The sequence below is a fragment of the Scyliorhinus torazame genome, chromosome 11, assembly GCF_047496885.1.
Source record: "Scyliorhinus torazame isolate Kashiwa2021f chromosome 11, sScyTor2.1, whole genome shotgun sequence".
NCBI classification, from domain to species: domain Eukaryota; kingdom Metazoa; phylum Chordata; class Chondrichthyes; order Carcharhiniformes; family Scyliorhinidae; genus Scyliorhinus; species Scyliorhinus torazame.
Window position 1 is genome coordinate 198,509,007 of NC_092717.1, and position 13,931 is coordinate 198,522,937.

Here is a 13,931-nt window from a genome sequence, read left to right on the forward strand (position 1 = left end):
AGAAAAATTTGGTGCTGGCTGAGCCCTGATAGGTGAAATTAGAGCTGACAACCAAAAGCTTGGTCGAAAAGGTGGGTTTCAACCAACATCTTCAATGGGATAGGACAGGTCAAGAGACAGGTTTAAGAAGGGAATTCTAGAGATTACGGTATGGCACTTAACATTGGAGATTTAAGGGTGGAGGAGCTTCTAGAGATGGCAAGCCATGGAGGAATTTTAAAACAAAGTTGGAGTTGTTGCCTAACCGGGGAATCATTGTAAGTCACCGAGCACAGGACTTGGGCAAGTAAGAACATTGGCAAGAGAGTTTTGGATGACCTCAAATGTACGGATGGTAGAATTTGGGAGCCCGGCGAGAAAGACATTGTAATAATCACAGCAAATCAAGTACACAAGAGGCCCTTCGGCCCATCGAGTCCGCACCGACACATGAAAAACATCTGAGCTACCCAGCTAATCCATTTGCCAGCACTTGACCCATAGCCTTGATTGGATTGTTATGACATGCCAAGGGCTCATCCAGATACTTTTTTAAAGGATGTGAGGCAACCCGCCTTTACCACCCTCCCAGGCAGTGCGTTCCAGGCCGTCACTACCTTCTGGGTAAATCCCCCCTAAACCTCCCACCCCACACTTTGAACGTGTCCCCTCGTAACTGACCCTTCAACTAAGGGGAACAGCTGCTCCCTATTCACCCTGAGGTTTTCCTCATATCTCTCCTCAACCTCCTGCCCCTCACCTTGAAACAAGAACAAAGAAATGTACAGCACAGGAACAGGCCCTTCGGCTCTCCAAGCCCGTGCTGACCATGCTGCCCGACTAAACTACAATCTTCTACACTTCCTGGGTCCGTATCCTTCTATTCCCATCCTATTCATATATTTGTCAAGATGCCCCTTAAATGTCCCTATCGTCCCTGCTTCCACTACCTCCTCCGGTAGCGAGTTCCAGGCACCCACTACCCTCTGCGTAAAAAACTTGCCTCGTACATCTACTCTAAACCTTGCCCCTCTCACCTTAAACCTATGCCCCCTAGTAATTGACCCCTCTACCCTGGGGAAAAGCCTCTGACTATCCACTCTGTCTATGCCCCTCATAATTTTATATACCTCTATCAGGTCTCCCCTCAACCTCTTTCGTTCCAGTGAGAACAAACCGAGTTTATTCAATCGCTCCTCATAGCTAATGCCCTCCATACCAGGCAACATTCTGGTAAATCTCTTCTGCACCCTCTCTAAAGCCTCCACATCCTTCTGGTAGTGTGGCGACCAGAATTGAACACTATACTCCAAGTGTGGCCTAACTAAGGTTCTATACAGCTGCAACATGACTTGCCAATTCTTATACTCAATGCCCCGGCCAACGAAGGCAAGCATGCCGTATGCCTTCTTGACTACCTTCTCCACCTGTGTTGCCCCTTTCAATGACCTGTGGACCTGTACTCCTAGATCTCTTTGACTTTCAATACTCTTGAGGGTTCTACCATTCACTGTATATTCCTTACCTGCATTAGACCTTCCAAAATGCATTACCTCACATTTGTCCGGATTAAACTCCATCTGCCATCTCTCCGCCCAAGTCTCCAGACAATCTAAATCCTGCTGTATCCTCCGACAGTCCTCATCGCTATCCGCAATTCCACCAACCTTTGTGTCGTCTGCAAACTTACTAATCAGACCAGTTACATTTTCCTCCAAATCATTTATATATACTACAAAGAGCAAAGGTCCCAGCACTGATCCCTGTGGAACACCACTGGTCACAGCCCTCCAATTAGAAAAGCATCCCTCCATTGCTACTCTCTGCCTTCTATGGCCTAGCCAGTTCTGTATCCACCTTGCCAGCTCACCCCTGATCCCGTGTGACTTCACCTTTTGTACTAGTCTACCATGAGGGACCTTGTCAAAGGCCTTACTGAAGTCCATATAGACAACATCTACTGCCCTACCTGCATCAATCATGAACTTTAAAAAAAAAATCAATTTTGAGCACTCAATTGTTTTCTTTTCCAATTAAAGGGTAATTTAGTATGGCCAATCCACCTACTGTGCACATGTTTTGGGCTGTGGGGAGAATGTGCAAACTCCACGCGAGCCGGGTCCTCAGCGCAGTGAAGCAGCAGTGCTAACCACTGCACCACTGTGCTGCCTCCCTGACCTTGAACTTGTCCCCTCGTGACTGATCCTTCAATTGAGGGGAACAGCTGCTCCTTATCCACCCTGTCCATGCCCCTCAAAATCTTGTACACCTCGATCAGGTCTCCCCTCCATCTTCTGTGCTCCAACGAAAACAACCCAAGCCTATCTAACCTTTTTTCATAACTTAAATATTTCATCCCAGGCAACATGACTTCTGTACCCCCTCAGGTGCAATCACATAGGGTGCAATTACATCCTTCTTATAATGTGGCGACCAGACTTGCACACAGTACTCCAGCTGTGGCCGTACCAAAGTTCTATACAACTCCAGCATGACCTCCCTACTTTTGTAGTCTATGCCTCGATTGATAAAGGCAAGTGTCCAAAAAGCCTTTTTCACCACCCTATTAACCTGCCATTCCACCTTCAGAGATCCAAGGATGAACACGCCAAGCTCCCTTTATTCCTCAGAACTTCCCAGTGTCGTTTATTGAATACTTCCTTGTCACATTACTTCTAATGTGTATCACCTCACACTTTTTTCAGGATTCGATCCCAACTGCCACTTATCTGCCCATTTGAACATCCCATCTATATGTAACCGAGGACACTCAGCCTCACCGTCAACCACCGAGCCAATTTTTGTCATCTGCAAACTTACTGATCCTACCCCCCACATAGTCATCTATGTCGTTTATATAAATGACGAATAATAAGTGACCCAGCGCACATCCCTGTGGTACGCCACTGGTCACTCGCTTCCAGTCACTAAATCAGCCGTCTGTCATCACCCTCTGACTCTTCCAACTAATCCAATTTTGAATCTACCGTAACAAATTATCCTGTATCTCATGTGTATTTGCCTTCTTGACAAGTCTCCCAAGTGGGACCTTGTCGAAGGCTTTGCTGAAATAGTCACGGCTTCAGGTAAAAAGGCATGGATGGGAGTCTCAACAGCAAATTAGCTGAGGCATTGGTTGAGCTCGATGTTACTGTTGTGGGGATAGAAATAGGTGTTTTTAATGCTGAGATATAAGGTGAATATATAAGGTAATATATTCAGGATCAATTATGATGCCAGGGTTCAGTCTTTTGACAGTTACGGGGAAGAGGGAAGGTTCAGTAGCTGGGGAATGGAATTTGTAGCGGGACTGTAGACAATAAATTTGGCCTTCCCAATATTTAATTGAGAGGAAATTACTACTCATCCAGCACACATGTTCAATGACAGTCTGATAATTTTGTGAGGATGAAGGAATCAAAGGTTGAGATGTAGATCATAAAATCTAGAGTGCAGAAGGAAGCTATTCAGCATTTCGGATCTGCACCGGCCCTTGGAAAGAACACCCTATCCAAGCCCACACCTCCACCCTATCACCGTAACCCACTTAACCATCTAGGAGCAATTTAGCATGGCCAATCCACCTAACCTGCGCATCTTTGGACTGTGGGAGGAAACCGGAGCACCCGGAGGAAACCCACGCTGTCACGGTGAGAACGTGCAGACTCCGCACAGACCGTAGCCCAAGCAGGAATCAAACCCAGGTCCCTAGTGCTTTGAAGCAAAAGTGCTAACCATGGCAAAGATGTATTGCAGCACGGGAGCACAGTGGTTTGCACAGTTGCTTCACAGCACCAGTGTCCCAGGTTCGATTCCTGGCTTGGGTCACTGTCTGTGCGAAGTCGGCACGTTCTCACCGTGTCTGCGTGGGTTTCCACCGGGTGCTCTGGTTTTCTCCCACAAGTCTCGAAAGACGAGCTTGTTAGGTGAATTGGACATTCTGAATTCTCCCTCTGTGTACACGAACAGGCGCCAGAGTGTGGCGACTATGGAATTTTCAAGGAGCCTCATTGCAGTGTTAATGGAAGCTTACATGTGACACTAATAAAGATGATTATTATGATTATTATTTGAATATTGTTTTTCTGTAATGTAACAGAGGGGTCAATATGTGGATGAGAATTAAGAGCTGTAAATAAATGAATAGACTACTGCATCTAATGTATCTCCAGTAGCCATTGTAACAGGAAGCAAAAGGTCTTGTGGGGTTAATCTGTAGGAATTTGACATTGGAGTAGCTCGCGAGTAAACAAGGAAAGAACAGCCCTTTATGCCAGAATTTTGTTACGTTTTCTAAAACAGGTTCCAAGGATTTAGTGTTGCTATGAATGTCATTAGAAATGTGACACGGCAAACTCTACTCAATCCAGCTCTTGGGTAGACCTTATACAAGTCACTGTACCCACCCTTACGTTTACTGAATCTCCTTAAGGAAGGTTTGGAATTTTGAACTTTGTGGACAATTATGAAAAACTCCATGGTGCCGATCTAACAGCTTACGTAGGAAACCATGAACAAGGTATGCCTACAGTAGTTGAACTTCCTGTGTGAAACCCTGCACCTGTCCTACATGACATAAGATTGCCAGGTGATAGATTTCATAGTGTCCTTGCATAACATTGACTACAAGGTTTTGTTTCGCAAAGTGGAATACTTAGATAGGTGCTTTCACTAGTTCATTAATCATTTGGAGGGAAACTCTCTGTACATTTATATTTCTACAGTTTACGAAGTCTGATCATGGAGATCACAGTATCACAAGTAAGCTGGTTGTAGTTATTGCAGGTCAATCATCTCCATCCCAGGACATCACTACAGGATTTCCTCAGGGTAGTGTCCTAGGCCCAACTGTCTTCAGCTGTTTCATTAATGACTTTCGCTCCATCACAAGGCCAGAAGTGGGGATGATCAAGGATGATTACATAATGTTCAGCACCATTCAAAACGCAAATACTGAAGCAGTCTGTGTCCAAATGTAACAAGACCGGGACAATATTCAGACTTGGGTTGATAAGTGGCAAGTAATATTTGTGCCACGCAAATGCTAGGCAAGTGGCAAGTAATGAAACATGCAAGCAATAGAATTTTGGATGAGCTAGAAGATGCTTAGTGGGGTGTTTTTGAGGAATTAAGCTTCAAATAACCAGCTTTCTGTTTAGGGTAACGATGGGATCAGATCGTGATCAAGGTGGACAATGGGTGTGATCTGACAAAAGAAAAGTCAGTTCTAGGCGGGGTAAGCACCCGAAACGACCTTGCTATCTAATGGCACTCTGTTGTTATTTTAGGCCCCGGTGGGGAACAACAAGCAGAGCTCCTGAGTGCAGGAAGAGATGGAACACCATTTTTAAATGGCGCCCCGATCTCTCTACCCCCCAACCCCCCCAATGCCTCAAAGGGCATCCGCGGGTGGCTCGCATCCCAACTCACAGGGGCAGGACCCTTCTGGCGCGATCCCTGGCGTAGGCCAAATGCCTACATAGCACCTGCCACCTGAACACTCTAGCAGTACCCCTGCCAGCTTGGCGGTTCCCCAGGGTGGCATTGCCAGGATGCCCCAGGGTTGCAGTTTGGCATCAGCAGTACCAGAGTGTTACTCTGCCTGGAGACTGACCAACTGGGGGCCTCTCATCGCCTGGGAGGCCCTCACACCCACCAACTCCCACCCAGTGCCATTCTGCCTGATCCCCGTTTGTGGGGACCAGTGCTAAACGGCACCCGGCTGGGGTCTCCTCAGCGAGACCGGCAGATGCGTAGTGGCTGTTTGATCCAGCATCAGCTGAGTTATATGGGTTTCTAAACTTAATTGACTCTGGGGGTGAGGGAAACCCAGATCGTGACGACTAGCAAGATCTGGTTGCATCCCGCGAGGCACAATGAGCATCGCGAATCCCGGGAGAAGTGTCTCCTGGGTTCTACCGGTTGCGTCCTGCCCCAATTCCAGTGCAATGTGACTGGTAAATCGTGCCCAATGTTTTGGCAAGGAGAATGTAAAGCTTTGCTCCAGTTCATACAGTGCACTGAATTTGCTCACGATCCGTTTGGCATTGTGACAAAGACAGAGGTAGGAATAGAATCCAGTTAGTATGTGAAATATTTTAGTGTGAATTCAAAAGTGGATAGGTTTGCTCATTCAGGCTTTGATGTTGGTAGGCTTTAAACAAGCAAATTAAGGGAAGATGGGTGAAAGAACAAAAGGAAAGGCCTGTGATAGGGTGGAAAACAAAAAAAAGTGCAAGGACAAAGGGAATTGTAATGGGACAAGAAACAAAAGATGTGCCTGGAGGAGTGTGAATGGCAGAATGATGAACAGCTGCTGTCTGAATACAAAAGCAAATCTCCAAAGGAAATGAGAGCAGAGGTTATTTACTATTCAAAAGATTAGGTGCTGTTCTTCAGTTTGAGCTTAAATAAAAACCGAAAATGCTGGAAGAACTCAGCAGGTCTGGCAGCATCTGTGGAGAGTGAAACAGTTACCGTTTAGAATCCCGTATGACTCCTAAGTTCTGAAGAAAAATCATACGAACTCGAAACATGAATCGCAGAATAAGGAACTAAGACTCCAATTCTGACCTTTGTTTTGGATTCAAGATATTTCCTAGACATTTAACATTCCTCAAACCGCTGTTCTTACTGCACCTGAAGATTCACACTCAATGCCATGTGTCAGCAAAACTGACCCTGTCTATCTCAAAGTTCTCCTGCTCTGCAGTTTAATCTCATCTGATCCTTCAACAAAAAAATATTTATTTTGGGTATGAAGTGAGCTTCAACGACTTGTGTGTCAGTACACTTCCAAATCCTTACCCCTTCACTTGCCTCTGACCCGATCCCTCTTATTTTAACCTCTTGCCATACGTTTGCAATACCCTCTGATCTTCTGCCCTCTGACCGTGACCTTCATTAAAGGACTCAGCTTCATCTCCTTACCTTCACTTCATTGAATTTCAAGCGCGACATGATGCTGTACTCTCCCTCTATTGCCATCACTTCTGCACCCATTTCTTTGGCTAGGTGTCTACCAGTATAGAGGACCCTTTAATGAGTTTCTAATATTCTGCCTCCATCTGGGTGTCTTCCTCTGGCCTCTTATGCGCTCTCAGATATTTTCATTGAAAACCACCAAAATCACGATGGTGACTCAATTTCTCAGTTTCCCTCACAGCTGCATGCCGCCCGTAATTTTGATCTAACCAATCAAAAGTTTTCTCTGCATCTAAGGAGGTCATCAACCTATCTAACGTCTGCTTTTAATAAACTCGAATGACATTTAATAATCTCCTCACATTGTTACACAAATCTGGTCCTTCATGAGCCCAGTTTGATTGCTCTGGATTATAGGGAGAATTCTTTTTTGGCGCTGCGCCAACACTTACAATTTCAAATCTACATTCGGGAATGAGATTAGCTATAGGATGCACATACTTCAGAATTCTTGCCTGGCTTCAGAAGTAAGAAAATATTTGCTAATTCCTGGGATGAGAGGGATGTCCTATCACGAGAGACTCGGTCTGTATTCCTTGGAGGTTAGACTACTGAGGGGTGACCTTATTCAAGTATACAAAATCCTTAGGTGGATTAGCAAGGTAGATGGTGAGATGTTTTCACTGGTGGGAGAATCTCGAACAAGGGGACATAGCTACAAGATAAAGGGCCGGTCATTTAAAACTGAGATAAGCTGAAATTCTTTCCTGCAGAGGGTGGTGAATCTCTAGAATTCTCTGTCCTGGAGGGTGGTGGAAGCTGGCTCATTAGAAGTATTTCAAGTGGAGGTAGGTAAATATTTGGTAGATCGAGGAATGGAGGGCTGTGGGGAAATGGTACAGAAACATAGTTGGGGCAGTACAGTGGTTAATACTGCTGCCTCACAGCTCCAGACACCTGGGTTCAATTCCGGCCTCGGGTGACTGTGTGGAGTTTGCACTTTCTTCCCGTGTCTGCATAGGTTTCCTCCGAGTGCTCCGGTTCCTCCCAGAGTCCAAAGATGTGCAGGTAGGTGGATTGACCATGCTAAATTGCCCCTTAGTAGAGTTACTGGGTTAAGGGGATAGGGTGGAGGCGTGGGCTTAAGTAGGGTGCTCTTTCCAAGGGCCGGTGCAGACTCAGGCCGCATAGCCTCCTGCACTGTATGATTCTGATTCTATGAAAAGGAGTTGAGACCAGCATAGATCAGCCATGATCATGTTGAATGGTGTGGAAGGGCGTGGTGGCTTGCTCCTTCTTCTAATTCTTCTGTTGCTTCTCTGAGGTACTGTGGTTGCACATCTTCAAATGGGTGATTTTACATGTCCATCAGCAGATCCATTAGCAAGTGCTTAAATTCCTTCTAAAATTCACATCCAAAACCAGTGGGCCTAGGGCCTTATCAGATTGAAGCTCCTTCAAAGCAAGAGCCACTTGCCCTCTAGAAATTGGATCATTCTGGACCAACCTTTGGTTCTCGGAGGGTGTTGGGAGTTTAAGGGAGGAGAAGTGTCATTGCATTCCCAGACTGGTCTGTTTTATATAAATCGACATTAAAAACCTTTAAATACCTTGTTGATGTTCTCTGTTTTAATCGTTCTACTTCACTTGGTGTCCATGACAGAAAGTATAGCCCTACGGTCCACCCTCTTCCTAGTAAGAATAGCCAGATATCTACTCGGTTTGTTTACAAATTGCTATAACTTTTGTTTGCTAAACTTTAAACTCCTCTCAGCACGTTCAGTTAACAAGGAATCCAGCGCTGTTTGAATTGCATTAATTTATTTTAGCCAACGGTTAGGACTCCTGCCATAATCCCTCTCTGTTTCAGTCAATTTTACTTCCAACCGACGCTGTCGCTCCAACATTTTACGTCTTTTCTCGGCCATACATGAAATGACTAGTCCCCTAGCATGAGCCTTACTGGTTTCCCACAGGATTGAGGGGCTTACATCAGAGAGGGAATTGACTGAGTAAAGGTGATCACATTCAGTCTTAATGTGCGAGGTAAAAAAACTATCCCCAAACAAAGACACACCAATTCTCGAAAACCTAGGTTCAGGATGGGGAGAGCAGCCTTAAGTTTACAAACTCTAGAAAAACAGGTGCATGTTTGGAGATAACTACTACCTATGGTGTAGGAAGCCATCAAGTGTAGAATTGTTTTTGGCATGAAGAAAGTGTCAATTCCGCAGGGATCAGTGATAGGTCCGTTGCTGTTTGTAGTATATATAAATTATTTGGTGGAAATGTAACTGGTCTGATTAGTAAGTTTGCGGACAACACAAAGGTTGGTGGAATTGCAGATAGTGATGAAGTGGATATAGTAGGATATAGATCAGTGGAGACTTGGGTGGACAGATGAAGTTTAATCTGGACAAAAGTAAATATACAGTAAATGGCTGAACCTTTGAGAGTATTGACAGGCAGAGGGATCTGGATGTACAGTAGCAACGTAGGTGGAGAAGGTAGTCAAGAAGGCATACGACATGCTTGCTTTCATCGGCCGGGGCATTGAGTATAAAACTTGGCTGCAGCTGCATAGAACCTTAGTTAGGCCACACTTGGGATATAGTGTTCAATTCTGGTCATCACACTACCAGAAAGGTGTGGAGGCTTTGGAGAGGGTACAGAAGAGGTTTACCAGGATGTTGCCTGGTATGGAGGGCACTAGCTATGAGGAGCGGTTGAATAAACTCGGTTTGTTCTCACTGGAACGATGGAGGTTGAGGGACGACCTGATAGAAGTCTACAAAATTATGAGGGGCATAGACAGAGTTGCATAGACAGAGTTGATAGTCAGAAGCTTTTTCCAGGGATTGAAGAGTCAATTACATGGGGACACAGGTTTAAGGTGCGAGTGGCAAAGTTTAGAGCAGATATGCAAGGTAGGTTTTTGTACACAGAGGTTAGTGGGTGCCTGGAATTCGATGCCGGAGGACATGATGGAAGCAGGTACGATAGTGACGTTAAAAGGGACATCTTGACAAATAGGTGAATAGGATGGGAATAGAGGGATACGGGCTCGGAAGTATAGAGGGTTTTAGGTTAGATGGTCAGCATGGTCGGCGCAGGCTTGGAGGGCCGAAGGGCCTGCTCCCGTGCTGTACTTTGTTCTTTGTTCTGGTATGACATTGGTGGGAGCAGAACAGAGTCATTGGGGTGTAATTTTTGCCATACATCTAAATACCCCATCTCTATACAAACTGATGCTCGAGCCCTTGCTTGTTGGGTGGGAGGATTTCTGGTTACTGGGAGCTTGCCCACCAAGGGGTTAAATGACCGTTAAAGTCTCCACCGCTAAAATGAATTAGCCAACGCTAAATCAGCAAAGTCCATGAAGCCTTTAGTAACAAAATCAGGGGAATAATTTGGTGGACATACACAGTCATTATTGAGACAAATTCCCCATATAATACTCCCTGGACAATCACATGCCTACCCTCCTTGTCCTTCACAGTCCTCCAGTTTGAAAGGCACATTTTTAAAAATAAAATATATTTTATTGAAAATTTTTGGCCAACCATCACAGTACATTGTGTATCCTTTACACAGTAATATAACAATATAAATAACAATGGCCAGTTTTATAAACAAGAAATAAATAATATATAAACAAAAACAAAACTAAATGGCAACTGCCTTGTCCCAGATAAATATTCTCCAAAAATATGTTTTAACAGTCCCATATACAATTATCTATAACAACAACCTATACATATTATACTTGTATATTAACATCCCTGAGAATCCCTCTGGTTCCTCCCCCCCCCCCCCCCCCCCCCCCCCCCCCCGGGCTGCTGCTGCTGCCTTCTTCTTTTCCATTCCCTCTATCTTTCTGTGAGGTATTCGACGAACGGTTGCCACCGCCTGGTGAACCCTTGAGCCGATCCCCTTAGGACGAACTTAATCCGTTCCAGCTTTATAAACCCTGCCATGTCATTTATCCAGGTCTCCACACCCGGGGGCTTGGCTTCCTTCCACATCAACAGTATCCTGCGCCGGGCTACTAGGGACGCAAAGGCCAAAACATCAGCCTCTCTCGCCTCCTGCACTCCCGGCTCTTCTGCAACCCCAAATATAGCCAACCCCCAGCTTGGTTCGACCTGGACCCCCACTACCTTCGAAAGCACCTTTGTCACCCCCACCCAAAACCCCTGTAGTGCCGGACATGACCAGAACATGTGGGTGTGATTCGCTGGGCTTTTCGAGCATCTCGCACACCTATCCTCACTCCAAAAAATTTGCTAAGCCGTGTTCCAGTCATATGCGCCCTGTGTAACACCTTAAATTGTATCAGGCTTAGCCTGGCACACGAGGACGATGAGTTTACCTTACTTAGGGCATCAGCCCACAGCCCCTCCTCAATCTCCTCCCCCAGCTCTTCTTCCCATTTCCCTTTCAGCTCGTCTACCATAATCTCCCCCTCGTCTCTCATCTCCCTATATATGTCTGACACCTTACCGTCCCCCACCCATGTCTTTGAGATCACTCTGTCCTGCACCTCCTGCGTCGGGAGCTGCGGGAATTCCCTCACCTGTTGCCTCGTAAAAGCCCTCAGTTGCATATACCGGAATGCATTCCCTTGGGGCAACCCATATTTTTCGGTCAGCGCTCCCAAACTTGCAAACGTCCCATCTACAAACAGATCTCTCAATTGTGTTACTCCTGCTCTTTGCCATGTTCCAAATCCCCCATCCATTCTCCCCGGAGCAAACCTATGATTATTTCTTATCGGGGACCACACCGAGGCTCCCGTCTTTCCCCTATGCCGTCTCCATTGCCCCCAAATTTTCAGAGTAGCCACCACCACCGGGCTTGTGGTGTATTTCTTCGGTGAGAACGGCAACGGCGCCGTCACCATGGCTTGTAGGCAAGTCCCCCTACAGGACGCCTTCTCCAATCTCTTCCACGCCGCTCCCTCCTCTTCTCCCATCCACTTACATACCATTGAGATGTTGGCGGCCCAGTAGTGCTCACTCAGGCTCGGTAGCGCCAGCCCCCCCCTATCCCTACTACGCTGCAAAAATCCCTTCCTCACTCTCGGGGTCTTCCCGGCCCACACAAAACTCATGATACTCTTCTCAATCCTTTTGAAAAAAGCCTTTGTGATCACCACCGGGAGGCACTGAAACACAAAGAGGAATCTCGGGAGGACCACCATTTTAACCGCTTGTACCCTCCCTGCCAGTGACAGGGATACCATGTCCCATCTCTTGAAGTCCTCCTCCATCTGTTCCACCAGAAAGGCACATTTTTATTGACTAACACTGCAACACTCTGACTACTGGCCAAGAACGAGTCAAATAACCCCACCCAGTCCCTCTTCAGCTTTAAGTGCTCATTGCCATCTAAATAAGTTTCCTGCAACAAAGCTATGTCAACTTTTTCTTTTTTTAAGGAAAGAAAAGATTTTATTTCTCAACAGGATGATGTACTCGCCGCACATTTCCAGAGCATATTTTCAAAGTAGTTAGCGCCATTGTTCAGTCTGCCAAAGAAAGTACAGGATAAGCTTTTCCCACCCAATTTGGGCGTGCACCGAAACATATTGCCCCCATTTCCAGTTATGCCAGAGGTATCAATGACACATTGACATATTTTTCTCAGATAGGAGACCTGCCTGTACATTGCAAGAACCAGTTGATGATGTTCTTTCATCCCAAAATGAAAAAAAAATAAAAACATTCACCATGACATTAGTTCTAAGGGGACATTCCTCAACATATGTAAGGACCTGTAGGGCTATCCCGACAATCTTTCCTTCATTACACCTAGGAGTCATTCTCCTCAAAAAGAGGAGATAAAATATGCCAGAATAAGGATGAGTACTGAATACCCTTCCCTCATTCTGATCCACCCATTCGGACTTAAACCACTTGTCCACCCTCCGGCAGTGACACTACTCGTATTTATCATGATTACGGCAAGGAGATCATAAAGCATAGACTACCATCATGAACGTATGGATAAGAAGAAAAGACAGATCTAACACACAGCCCAATACCATACCATCCAGACAGCACACCCCTTAACTAGAAGGAGCACGCTGAGGAGTGTTTTCCATTCAAGAAAAATGGAAGTCCTTAAGGTTCTCGAGGATATAACTTTCATTATAGTGCTCGCTTGCTAACGCATCTCGGCTAACATGACAAATAGCATAAAATCAGGCAGGACATATAATAACAAGGGATAGAGTCCCTTAGTGAACTGCCGATTGTTACTCCAGGTTATTGCCTTCCAAGGAGTTAATAAAAACCAAGACATTAGGCAGGTTGTTGAACGTCTTTCCAGAGTTGTCGGATACCACCCTCCGTGTAGCAGAATAAAGCAGGCATAATGCATTCCCAACCGCCTTGAGTCGCATTCTAACTTGATCAAAGCCTCTACGCTTATTCCGTTACATTGCAGCTGATAAATCTTGGAAGAAAGGGAGCTTCACCCCTTCATACAGCAAGGCCCCACCGTGCTTCACTGTTTCCAATACGCTTTGGCGATCTCTGAAGTTATGAAAATTAATAATTACGGGCCGGGGATGCTGATTGCCCCCCCAGGTCACAAAGACGGGATACGATGTGCCCTTTCTAACTAACATGCCCATCTTTCCAGCTTAAGAAAACGTAGCAGCCAGTTCTCAAAATAATTTAATGGAGAGCTTACCCTCCACTCCTTCTGATAAACCGACAACCTGGACATTTTTCTTCTGGCCTTGGTTCTCCAGATCACCCAGGATTTCTGACAAACCACGTAGCTGGTTTTCCAAGGTTTGCAAGTGGGCTTCAACTGAGGAAGTTACATTTTTTGACAAGATTCTCCTCCGCTTCAATGAGCCTCTTACTAATATTCTGCAGTTCAATCTCATGAGCACTGATATTCTGAGCCAGCGAGCCAAGTTTATAGTAAATGACTTCAGTAATATTAGCTGTCATCAGCTGAAATGCTTTTGAGAGTGACGGATCGAAAGTCTGTTCGAGGATCAAGTCGATGAT

The 13,931-nt window shown here is 45.6% G+C and overlaps 1 protein-coding gene across 4 annotated transcripts in view; it reads left to right on the plus strand.

The window, feature by feature from the left end:
* Positions 1–13,931, plus strand: part of phf20l1 (PHD finger protein 20 like 1) — a 208,469-nt gene that overhangs the window by 75,982 nt on the left and 118,556 nt on the right. The window lies entirely within an intron of this gene.